Source organism: Ipomoea triloba, chromosome 8 (genome assembly GCF_003576645.1).
Source record: "Ipomoea triloba cultivar NCNSP0323 chromosome 8, ASM357664v1".
NCBI classification, from domain to species: Eukaryota; Viridiplantae; Streptophyta; class Magnoliopsida; order Solanales; family Convolvulaceae; genus Ipomoea; species Ipomoea triloba.
This window is the reverse complement of record NC_044923.1, coordinates 15,910,961-15,925,155: the sequence shown is the minus strand read 5'-3', so window position 1 is coordinate 15,925,155 and position 14,195 is coordinate 15,910,961.

The window sequence follows — 14,195 nt, the reverse complement described above, 5'->3', positions numbered from 1 at the left end:
CATGAATAGTCTCCCACACCTACACAATGTTTGTCCCTAAGCATGCAATGCTCAAGAAGAAAACAAAAACAAAAAACAAAACAAGCACAAGTTAAACACAACACAACATGACTAACTAATGCTCCGTTAAAATAATTCATCATAGCTTATTGCATTTAGAACACCCTTTCATCCATTTGAGAGTTTATTTAAAATAAGAATATGCAAACTCACATTTCATACCAAGGATAAAATTCATTCTTGCACTCAAAGTGTTTGAAGGGTACATATCAAATCCACTCAAAGTCAACACTTGAAATGAACATTACCATATGGTTGCAAATATGTCGCATCTCCACCACTTAAATATGAATGCCAATTACCAATCAAAAGGTCTTAAAAATGGATGTAATGAGGCTAAGGTCAAGGGTAGGATAAAAGGGAATTTAAGCTAAACAAGTCAAGAGATGGGAAATTTCATTGCATAACTCACACAATAATAGACACTATTACTTGCAAGGATTAAACACAATTTCATTCACTTTGATTTCATAACAGATCATTTGGTTGGAAGGAATGAATTAGGGGAGAGAGAATTGAAATTCGGTGAAAAAGAAAAGAATAAGGTGAGAATAAAGTAGGAATTCAAATTACAGTGTTTGGGATACATGAATAGGATTACAATGAATTGAAAGAGAATAAGTGATATAATGACTGAAATGCCCTTCTGTACTAATAATAATAATAATAATAATAATTTTCCATATGAATACTTCATAAAATACACAACCTACTTAAACAAGTTCATCATCATAACAAGTTCAATACCAAACTTAATATAATGTTAAGCTTCTCAAAACTTACATTAAAAAAACATCTTAAAATACTAATTTTACAATATAACAAGTTTAATAAAATGTTAAGTTTATCAAAAGTTTACATTCAAAAAACATCATAAAATATTAATTGTATAATACCAAACGCTTAATAAAATGTTAAGCTTATCAAAAGCTTACTTACAAAAATCATCATAAAATACTAATTTGTAGTACAACATCCACATCCACCAACATTGTCAATGTGCAACAATAAAAGCTCTCATCTATTCTAATCTTCGATCTGGTGGAAGGCTAAAAACCACAAAGATATGATTTGGACGGTTAGGAAGTTTGGTCAAAGCCATCAAATACTCTTCATTTGATAATCTACCAAGAAGAGTTAATTTAGTTCCAATGCTCTTGCTTAGTTTATCACCAACATTACCAATGTTTCAGTTAACATCATTGCAGCATTGTGAAATAATTGGTTCATCTCTATCACTAATATTCCTCTTACTTCTTGCACCACTAGACAATGATTCAGAGTTTATTTCACTTCATGCCTTATTGCCTAATGAAGATTGAGTTTGGATAAATCTGAAATTTATATCTTGCATATCTTAGTCACCAACATCTTCATTTTCACTAGCTAGATTGATTCCACCAATGCCTTCCTCATTAGTCATTTCTTCAATAATATCTTCTCCAGTTTGTGCATCCCTCCCTGTTGCACGATCTTTTCCATAGATAGAACTGAATTCATTATAGAAAGGAAAGCTTTTCTTTCTGAACTGAGCAGCTCTTTGTGACTCTAAATAAATGAAATTTTCATATAAGTATAAACTAATTAAAGTTTTCACATAATTAGAATGAAAAAAGTACTTACACTTATATAAAAATCTCACACATAGTCTTATTTGTGATCATCTTTCTTTCTTCATCCCATCCAAAGCCACTGTTATCACTAGTGAAAAGATCATATACTACGCTCCAGTCTTTTTTCAAAGTCCTTATCCTTGACTCAATATGAGGTTTAGCTTTTATGTTTGAAGTAGGTAATTTAGCTTTTAGCATCCTCTCCAACTCATACAAATATCCACCTTTGAATCTAGTGTGCATTCTTTGTTCCTAAATTATGGAGGTAAACCATACAAGAAACTAAGGCAACATCTTCTTCATGGCTCGACCTCCTTGACTTGCTTTTTGAACTGTTTGTGTCACTGGTTGCCATAATTCTTACAATAGGAAAAGCTAAGGTTAATAAAGACATTAAAATAGGATGAGAGTTTATATATAGCAAACATGAAAGTTAATAAATTCACTGATTACATCTTAGTAAAGAGTTCATAGTAACAAATAAATTCACTCATTACGTCATAGTAAAGAGTTCACAATACCAAATTAAACAATGGTTTACTACAAATATTAGAAGTCATAATAAAATAATGAAGAGACTTGAACCCTAATGTTGCCTAGATGTTTGCCATTCATTGAACAGTTGTGTTGCTATTTCCATTCGCCAATTCATCCAAACATCTGAGGGCTCAATCACATGTATTATATTCTCATCATCTTCACCAAGGTCATCATTTACTCATACAAACTCACCAAAATCATTCTCCAATAGATCAACACTCATAAATTGCCTAATAAAGTAATGAAATAAACAACATGCTATAATAATGCAGTTATGTGTCCTTATAGAATAATAATATGGACTTCTAAGAATAGTTCATCTCATTTTTAATAACAAAAAACATCTCTCAATCACATTGCAGATTGTAGCATGTTTCATATTAAAATATTCTTTGAGACTTGTTGGTTGATAACCTTGAAGCCATTCATTCAAGTGATACAGTTGACCCCTAAAAGGTGGTTAAAAGCCTTCAAAATTTGCATAACCCGCATCAACTAGATAATAAAAACCTATATTTAAAAAAAGACTAATAAGTGACTTAATCATTAGACAATGAAATGTTATATCGTAATTTTAGACAAGACTTACCATAATGTACTTTCAACGCATGTGCCCTATTAATTGCATCACAAAGAACTAGACTATCAGATACTAATCCTTCCCAACCAGAAATAACATACACAAATTGCATGTCAAGAGTGCACACACCTAAGACATTTGTTGCAATATCTCCTTTACGGATTCGATATCTAGGCATATCAGCATTTTGTACATAAACCTTGATTAACGTTCCATCTAGTGCACCCAAACAATTCTATAATCCAAAGACAAAACACTTAATTAAAAAAAAACACACATACACACATCTAAATATATACAATATTCTGGAAACCCGTAAAGGGTATGGTAGCAAAAAATAATCGTGCATAATACATTTTTGTTCCAATTCTTCCATGAGCTCGATGTAAGGCGTGTTTTGGACGATAGCCCATGGGATTACGAATAGAGTCTCCTCATTCTTGCCATAATCCAACCTGATATCTCTCCTTTGGCCATGCAAATCGACACAGCAGAATTTTGGATCCAGATTCATGACTTGCCGACATGATTCTTCTCGGAAAAAGCGACAAAAACAATAGGTGATTTCTTTGGGAAATTTGTCCGGTTTGGTGAAAACAACTATGATGGCTGGTGTAAAACGTTCCTACACATCAGGGTGGAGAATAATGTGAACTAGCCACTAAGAAGCAAAATACGCATCAAAATAATTGGGGGTGAATGGGCTTGGATATCTTTTCGCTATGAAAGACTTCTACATTCTGTTTTGTGTGTGGACTCATAGGCCATACAGAGAAGTTTTGTCCAAAATCGTTTGAAGGAGCTCCCTTATTGACGAAGAAGGAATATGGACCATGGATTCCGACGACAAACTATCGTGTTCCTCCAACGATAGGCAATCGTTGGCTGGTTTCAGACCAGGTCAGCAGATTCGGAATATCCCACACCAAAGGACACTCGGGAGGCGTGGGAGTACGGTGCATATCAACAGACCTGACATCAAGGACGGTAGTACTACGGAAATTAGTAGAGATGGACAGGTGTCTGCAATCCCAACGACTAGGGTTATAAAGAACAAGACTGCACCTGGTGATATTGTTATGGGCCAAGTCAAAGACAAGCAAGTGGAAATTGGGCTAACTTCTTGGATCAAAAAAGGAGAAGAGTGGATACTATTAGACTAGAGCTGGTGCCTATTTCTCAAGTATTAGATATCTATACTTCAAGTTGCTAAAAAAAACGGGCTAAGGGTGGGACCTGTGGCTTTGGCCCGCCTACCACAATGAGTCTTTTAGCTTGAAACTGACGTGGGCTTGGGAACCCATCGACGGTTTAGGTTCTAGTGGACCTAGTTCACTCTAAGAAGCCCAATGTGATTTTTCTAGCTGAGACATTTATCAATGCTTATACCCTACACCACGGTGCACATAGCAATGTGCACCGTGGGACTAAACGGCGCCGTTCCACTAAGTGATGGGACGGACGCCGTTTAGTCCATCCAATCACCGTTATTTTTTTTTAATTAAAGTATATAAGCGATGGAGAGTCTTCCTTAACAAGACTCCCGACTCTCTCGCTCTACTCACTACACTCCCACTGCACTTCGACCAAGCAAGCAACACTCTCAAGCAAGCAAAACACAAACGATTCACACCAGAACTCAAGAACATCAGGACAAATACGCATTGATCAACAACAAATACACATCTTCATCGACTATCAAGAACACACGGAACTAAAAGGTAAATATTTAACAAACATTGTTGATCAACGACATTGTGCAAAAAAAAAAAAACATAATGTTTGTATATATATCACATATGCATTTGCATTCGCATTCTAGCATGAACATTTACTAATTCTCAATATTATATCATTTTATCATACACATTGTTGATTTATTCTCAATATTATATCATTTTATCATACACATTGTTGATTTTCAGTATTAAACCTCATCAAACATCTTACACATTGTTGATTTTCAGTATTAAACCTCATCAAACATCTGTCACATTGTTGATTTTCAGTATTAAACCTCATCAAACATCTGTGTTAGGTTATTGATACTAGGGCTTAGATTCTGTGTATTATTGTTAAAGACTCTCTGTATTATATCATGTCATTGTCTGCATTTTAGGATGTTACCATTCCCACATTGTTAATTCCAAGTTTCCAACATTCTTGGTGATTGATAATAATGAGAAGTATATTCTATGTATTATTGTTATTGAGTTTGTGTATTCGCGTTAATGTGTTTGTGTATTCTTCTTACTGACTCTGTGTGTTCTAGCATTTTATCCACATTGTTGAATTTGGGTTATTGAAACTAGGGTTTATATTCTGTGTATTATTGTTAACAACTTTGTGTATTTTAGCATATCATTCTGTGTATACAAGAATGTTACCATCCCACATTGTTGATTCCAAGTTTCCAACATTCTTGGTGATTGATAATAATGAGAAGTATATTCTGTGTATTGTTGTTAATGAGTTTGTGTATTTGTGTTAATGTGTTTGTGTATTCTTCTTACTGACTCTGTTTATTCTAACAGTTTATCCACATTATTGTGTTGAGGTTATTGATACTAGGGCTTAGATTCTGTGTATTAGTGTTAAAGATTTTGTGTATTTTAGCATATCATTCTGTGTATACAATAATGTTACCATCCCACATTGTTGATTCCAAGTTTCCAACATTCTTGGTGATTGATAATAATGAGAAGTATATTTTGTGTATTCTTGTTAATGTGTTTGTGTATTCTTCTTACTGACTCTGTTTATTCTAGCATTTTATCCACATTGTTGTGTTGAGGTTATTGATACTAGGGCTTAGATTCTGTGTATTAGTGTTAAAGACTTTGTGTATTGTAGCATGTCATTCTGTGTATTCTAGCATGTTAATTCTATCTTTTCTATTATGTGACAGCAATGTCAAGTTCTGATAAAAGTGATCAAGTCCTGGCAACTGCCTTACAAAGAAGAAAGAGAAAGAGAGATAGTGCAGCTACGTCAAAACCACAAACAGAAGACAGGCAAAAAAAACAGAGAAAGAAACCTGCAACAAAACGAACAAAGAAGGGGAAGGAAGTAGAAGAAGACAAACCAAAAACAAAGAAATACTTTACTGTTCGAACAACCCCTAAGCAGTTGTTCACCCTTGTCAGTAGTTTAACCGAGGATCAGCGTCAAGCCGTAAAGGATATAGGATTTGGACCACTACTGGACATCAAGCTGACTCATTGTGATGGTGTGCTAATCAAGCACATATTAAAGAAGATGGACATAGAACGATGCTCCATTGAAATTGGAGATGGTGATGATGAGCTGTGTTTGTCGAAGGATGATGTACAGTCTACACTTGGACTCCCGCGGGGCAAACTCCCTGTCGTAGAGGGCACTTCTAGTAATGAGACTGAAGGATTCAATGCTTTGGTCAGGGATTGGAGACTGAGATGGGGGGTAGAGAAGGGAACCCCAACAACCACTGAAATGCTAAACAAGATTGTCGAGAGACAAGACAGTGGTGACATGTTCAAGCGTGACTTTGTCATCTTCGTGGTTACAACACTGATAAGGGGTTACAAGAACACTTTCTGCAAGAACACTTTCTGCAAGAACACTTTGTGAGTAAAATCAAAGAACTGAATTGGTGTGCTTACACCATAAAGAGTCTGGTAGACACTGTAGAGACCTGGAAATCAAACAAGGATTCCTCATACAGTGGCCCTGCAACTTTCCTAATGGTATGCAATACTAACTTATTCTTATAATTCTATAAATTATTGAATAAAATGCCTTACTTGAGTCTGTGTATTCTATGTGTACTCTGTTGAAAGTTTCTGTGTATTCATGTTCACATTCTGTGTATTACTGAGTAATATTCTGTGTATTGTAGTTATTCATTATGTGTATTCACTTATATATCTCTGTGCATAGTCCTAAATACTAAACCATAAGTCCTAGATCATAACCACTAAATGTTTGTTCTAATCTTTGTTTTTTTTTTATTCTTTGAAGCTTTCTTACCTTGATCGAGTCCAGATCAGGGAGCTTGTTCTCACACAGAACCCTCCAACCATTAGAGAATGGACAACAAAAGACATTAAAGCAACGCTTGCAATGCATAGGAAGCCAGGGAAGTATGGTAGAGGAAAGGTGATTGATAGAAGGCCAATGCCTGAGGAGGAAGTGACTCATAAACCAATTGAGTTTGAAACTGTGCAACGAGTCACTGACTCACTGAAGAAAATGACTTCCAGTATTGCAGAGTTTGGAGAAGTCATGGTAGGAATTGGAACCAACAATTCAGCAGCTGAAATCATAAAGAACACTTTTGTTAACTTCTCCCACACTGTCAATCCAACACCAAGTCCAAATCCAACCCCACCGGTCCCACCCGAGAGCCTGCTAAAAGATGATGATGTCTTCAATGAGCCAAGCTTCTTAGAGACAGTCGCTGAACTTGAAGCTGCCTTCTATGCAACCATGAGGAACATCTCTCCTGAGATCAATGCACCTTCTTTCCAGCTGTTAACTCCGACACCATCACCACCACATTTTGAAAATCCACAAGCAGCAACAACATCACCAGCAGAACCAACAACACCAGCACCAGCATCACATGCAGCAGCACCAGCAACAACAACACCACCACATGCAGCAGCAACATCGCATGCACAAACAACAGCAACCCCATCCCCAAGAAGGCGATCACAAAGAGGAAAATCAGCCCAGCCTTCACTGGAGAAGACCCCACCACCACCAACACAGAGAGAACAACAAAGAGAAGCAACAGCGTCTCCAAAATCTTCCGAGATAGCAACCATGTTGGAATCATTGGTTGAAAATATTTCTAGAGTGCCTACAGAGCAACAAGTAGCCCCATCTGCTTCAATACCATCTGCTACAACATCACTAACAGAAACACCAACAACACCATCTGCTACAACACCAAAAACACCAGCTGAAATTGAATTTGAAAGGTATACACCTATGCTTATAACACTTTATAATTTACTAATACTTGTGCTTATATTCTGTGTATCTTATTGAGTGAGTCTGTGTATTCTAACATTTCATTCTGTGTATTCTGTATATTAAAATTTTTATTCTGTAATTCACTCAGACTATATATTCTGTGTATTACATGGTAGTATTTTGTGTATTACATGCTATCATTCTGTGTATTGACTATTATATTTCTGTGTATACACAGCATCCTTGCAGAGTCTGAAGAGGATATTGAAGATGTCCACACAAAGAAAAGACCACAAAGAAAGTTGAAACAACTTCCTCTGGCCTTACGCTCACCATATTGGGCACAAAACAGAACAAAGCTGACAAACATTTCAGCTAAACAAAAAATCTTTTCAGACTACGCATTCTTGTCTTGTGGTGGTCAATATTCAATGAAGTAAGTTCCATTTTGATAACTTTTACTAGACATACATCATATTACTTAACATGTTATTTCCTTATGATTAATCTATATTTTACTTTTTGTAGTGATATGCTTTATATAGGAAACAATTTGGTCGCTAATCGGGACGATTTCATGTCATTGGCATCCGGTTATGTATCTACCAACNATAAGTCCTAGATCATAACCACTAAATGTTTGTTCTAATCTTTGTTTTTTTTTTATTCTTTGAAGCTTTCTTACCTTGATCGAGTCCAGATCAGGGAGCTTGTTCTCACACAGAACCCTCCAACCATTAGAGAATGGACAACAAAAGACATTAAAGCAACGCTTGCAATGCATAGGAAGCCAGGGAAGTATGGTAGAGGAAAGGTGATTGATAGAAGGCCAATGCCTGAGGAGGAAGTGACTCATAAACCAATTGAGTTTGAAACTGTGCAACGAGTCACTGACTCACTGAAGAAAATGACTTCCAGTATTGCAGAGTTTGGAGAAGTCATGGTAGGAATTGGAACCAACAATTCAGCAGCTGAAATCATAAAGAACACTTTTGTTAACTTCTCCCACACTGTCAATCCAACACCAAGTCCAAATCCAACCCCACCGGTCCCACCCGAGAGCCTGCTAAAAGATGATGATGTCTTCAATGAGCCAAGCTTCTTAGAGACAGTCGCTGAACTTGAAGCTGCCTTCTATGCAACCATGAGGAACATCTCTCCTGAGATCAATGCACCTTCTTTCCAGCTGTTAACTCCGACACCATCACCACCACATTTTGAAAATCCACAAGCAGCAACAACATCACCAGCAGAACCAACAACACCAGCACCAGCATCACATGCAGCAGCACCAGCAACAACAACACCACCACATGCAGCAGCAACATCGCATGCACAAACAACAGCAACCCCATCCCCAAGAAGGCGATCACAAAGAGGAAAATCAGCCCAGCCTTCACTGGAGAAGACCCCACCACCACCAACACAGAGAGAACAACAAAGAGAAGCAACAGCGTCTCCAAAATCTTCCGAGATAGCAACCATGTTGGAATCATTGGTTGAAAATATTTCTAGAGTGCCTACAGAGCAACAAGTAGCCCCATCTGCTTCAATACCATCTGCTACAACATCACTAACAGAAACACCAACAACACCATCTGCTACAACACCAAAAACACCAGCTGAAATTGAATTTGAAAGGTATACACCTATGCTTATAACACTTTATAATTTACTAATACTTGTGCTTATATTCTGTGTATCTTATTGAGTGAGTCTGTGTATTCTAACATTTCATTCTGTGTATTCTGTATATTAAAATTTTTATTCTGTAATTCACTCAGACTATATATTCTGTGTATTACATGGTAGTATTTTGTGTATTACATGCTATCATTCTGTGTATTGACTATTATATTTCTGTGTATACACAGCATCCTTGCAGAGTCTGAAGAGGATATTGAAGATGTCCACACAAAGAAAAGACCACAAAGAAAGTTGAAACAACTTCCTCTGGCCTTACGCTCACCATATTGGGCACAAAACAGAACAAAGCTGACAAACATTTCAGCTAAACAAAAAATCTTTTCAGACTACGCATTCTTGTCTTGTGGTGGTCAATATTCAATGAAGTAAGTTCCATTTTGATAACTTTTACTAGACATACATCATATTACTTAACATGTTATTTCCTTATGATTAATCTATATTTTACTTTTTGTAGTGATATGCTTTATATAGGAAACAATTTGGTCGCTAATCGGGACGATTTCATGTCATTGGCATCCGGTTATGTATNCGATTTCATGTCATTGGCATCCGGTTATGTATCTACCAACATTGTGCAAATTTGGTGCCAACTGATGAGTTTACTGGACATGAGAAGATCAATTGACAAGCCAAAAAGGGTTTTATTCTCAGAGGTTGTTTTTGTAAGTAAACATTTTACTCTAAACTTTTTTTTTTCTTTCCTTTATTCATACCAATGCATTGTATAACAAAAAAAAAACAAATTTTTGCAGATGACGTTGGAAAGTGCAACAAATTTGCAGAATAGTAAAAGTGCTGCCTCAAAGGCCATTTTGAAAGAATTCTGCGGAGCAATTGATCACCAACTGGAATCAATTTCTCTTGATATAAGTGATGCCAGCCTTGTAAGTACAAAATAACTATACCTTAATTATTTAAATTCTGTATATTATTCATTTTAATTGTCCATATAACACAAACTGATTTGTTTTTTCTGACTACTCTTAACAGGTATTCTTCAGTATCCTCCGACACCAACATTTCTACTTGTTGTGCTTTAATTTCTTGACATCAAGACTTCAAATAATTGACAACAGGCCTATTCCTGAAGGAATTAAAGCACAAGACAAGTATGAAGGTTGTCCGGAGAAACTAGTAAGAAATCTTATCTCTATTAAATTTTGTGTATCTTACTGAGTGAGTCTGTGTATTCTAACATTTCATTCTGTGTATTCTGTATATTACAAAGTATATTCTGTATAGGACTTAGACTACATATTCTGTGTATTACATGCTGTGATTCTGTGTATTCTATCATACTAATTACACACAACTATATCGATATTCTACAGTTGATTGCCTTCACTAAGTATCTCGCAACAAAGAAGATTGCACTTGCAAAGAAGATGAAATCAATGAGAGTGCAATACATGCAGCTGTCTTGGCAAAATGAAGAAAATGCTGTAGACTGTGCCATATACTCGATGAGGCATATGCAGACTTACACAGGCACATCAATAGAAGGCTGGAATACAGGACTCACTGGAGGCCCTGAAGATGTAAGTATAAAAATATTCTTTCAACTTTCTTCCATATTAAAATATTTAACAATTCATTTCTAATTAATTTTGCATTCTATTTTTGCAGAATACATTCCTCACATCACTGAGAGCTAAATATGCCGCAACCATACTCATGTCAGAATGGAATACCCTTCTACCAAAGGTGACAAATGCAGCCAAAGAAATCTACAAATAATCAAAGTGACCGTGTTTGTAAAGATGATGATTTTTGTAAACTGAAATTGAAACAAGTATCTGAGATGTGTTCTTTATTTTGGAAACTGCTCTAACTCTTAAATGAAAAAAAGCTTTTTGTCACATCTTATATTATAGGGTGCCATATCTATTAAGTTTATTCTGTTGATTACAAAATTTATTCTAAGAATGACTTCAATTATATATTCTGTGTATTACGCAATACATTATGTGTATTACATGATGTCCTTCTGTGTATTCAGTTAATGGTAACCCATAACTCTAAGACTAAACCTTAACCCCTAAAACCATAACACATAATAATATTCTGTGTATTACATAGTAATATTATGTGTATTATTGACTTCAACTCTGTGTATTCAAAAATATATCTGTATACATAGTACTGGGTGCTAAACCCTAAACCCTAATGCTAAACCCTGGCTTCCACCTCTGTCTTCTAACTCTAAAAACATATTACAGAGTGCAATTCATATTCTGTGTATTCAGCAGTACTGTTCTGTGTATTACATAGTATCACTCTGTGTATTACANGATTTCATGTCATTGGCATCCGGTTATGTATCTACCAACATTGTGCAAATTTGGTGCCAACTGATGAGTTTACTGGACATGAGAAGATCAATTGACAAGCCAAAAAGGGTTTTATTCTCAGAGGTTGTTTTTGTAAGTAAACATTTTACTCTAAACTTTTTTTTTTCTTTCCTTTATTCATACCAATGCATTGTATAACAAAAAAAAAACAAATTTTTGCAGATGACGTTGGAAAGTGCAACAAATTTGCAGAATAGTAAAAGTGCTGCCTCAAAGGCCATTTTGAAAGAATTCTGCGGAGCAATTGATCACCAACTGGAATCAATTTCTCTTGATATAAGTGATGCCAGCCTTGTAAGTACAAAATAACTATACCTTAATTATTTAAATTCTGTATATTATTCATTTTAATTGTCCATATAACACAAACTGATTTGTTTTTTCTGACTACTCTTAACAGGTATTCTTCAGTATCCTCCGACACCAACATTTCTACTTGTTGTGCTTTAATTTCTTGACATCAAGACTTCAAATAATTGACAACAGGCCTATTCCTGAAGGAATTAAAGCACAAGACAAGTATGAAGGTTGTCCGGAGAAACTAGTAAGAAATCTTATCTCTATTAAATTTTGTGTATCTTACTGAGTGAGTCTGTGTATTCTAACATTTCATTCTGTGTATTCTGTATATTACAAAGTATATTCTGTATAGGACTTAGACTACATATTCTGTGTATTACATGCTGTGATTCTGTGTATTCTATCATACTAATTACACACAACTATATCGATATTCTACAGTTGATTGCCTTCACTAAGTATCTCGCAACAAAGAAGATTGCACTTGCAAAGAAGATGAAATCAATGAGAGTGCAATACATGCAGCTGTCTTGGCAAAATGAAGAAAATGCTGTAGACTGTGCCATATACTCGATGAGGCATATGCAGACTTACACAGGCACATCAATAGAAGGCTGGAATACAGGACTCACTGGAGGCCCTGAAGATGTAAGTATAAAAATATTCTTTCAACTTTCTTCCATATTAAAATATTTAACAATTCATTTCTAATTAATTTTGCATTCTATTTTTGCAGAATACATTCCTCACATCACTGAGAGCTAAATATGCCGCAACCATACTCATGTCAGAATGGAATACCCTTCTACCAAAGGTGACAAATGCAGCCAAAGAAATCTACAAATAATCAAAGTGACCGTGTTTGTAAAGATGATGATTTTTGTAAACTGAAATTGAAACAAGTATCTGAGATGTGTTCTTTATTTTGGAAACTGCTCTAACTCTTAAATGAAAAAAAGCTTTTTGTCACATCTTATATTATAGGGTGCCATATCTATTAAGTTTATTCTGTTGATTACAAAATTTATTCTAAGAATGACTTCAATTATATATTCTGTGTATTACGCAATACATTATGTGTATTACATGATGTCCTTCTGTGTATTCAGTTAATGGTAACCCATAACTCTAATGTCCTTCTGTGTATTCAGTTAATGGTAACCCATAACTCTAAGACTAAACCGTGTATTCAGTTAATGGTAACCCATAACTCTAAGACTAAACCTTAACCCCTAAAACCATAACACATAATAATATTCTGTGTATTACATAGTAATATTATGTGTATTATTGACTTCAACTCTGTGTATTCAAAAATATATCTGTATACATAGTACTGGGTGCTAAACCCTAAACCCTAATGCTAAACCCTGGCTTCCACCTCTGTCTTCTAACTCTAAAAACATATTACAGAGTGCAATTCATATTCTGTGTATTCAGCAGTACTGTTCTGTGTATTACATAGTATCACTCTGTGTATTGCAGTACTGTTCTGTGTATTACATAGTATCACTCTGTGTATTACAGAGTGCAATATAGTATTACATAGTATCACTCTGTGTATTACAGAGTGCAATATAAAGAAATAACACCAAATGGTTTCTGTTGTTGTGGTAAATAATTCTGTGTATCTCCAAATGGTTTCTGTTGTTGTGGTAAATAATTCTGTGTATCTTGCGGAAACAGTCTGTGTATTGGTAAATAATTCTGTGTATCTTGCGGAAACAGTCTGTGTATTACTTGTAATATCTGTGTATCTTGCGGAAACAGTCTGTGTATTACTTGTAATAGTTTTGTGTATAAAAAGTACAACTGCATGTCTTGAAAAAACAAAACTAACAAACAAAAACCTACTCAGAAATCAACCTACAGATATTAAGACACACTCTGATTGTCCTCTTGATTTGCATTTGACCTAAAATGACAAAAAGTTGAACCTCCACATTGGATGCACCAGATATCCATTACCAGCAATATTAGAAATAGCATCTTCAACTTGAGACTGCCCCACCGATTTTGTTTTAGATGCAGCTATATGAGCAAGCTGCTTTCGACCCCTTGCTTTCTTGTATTTCTTTTCAA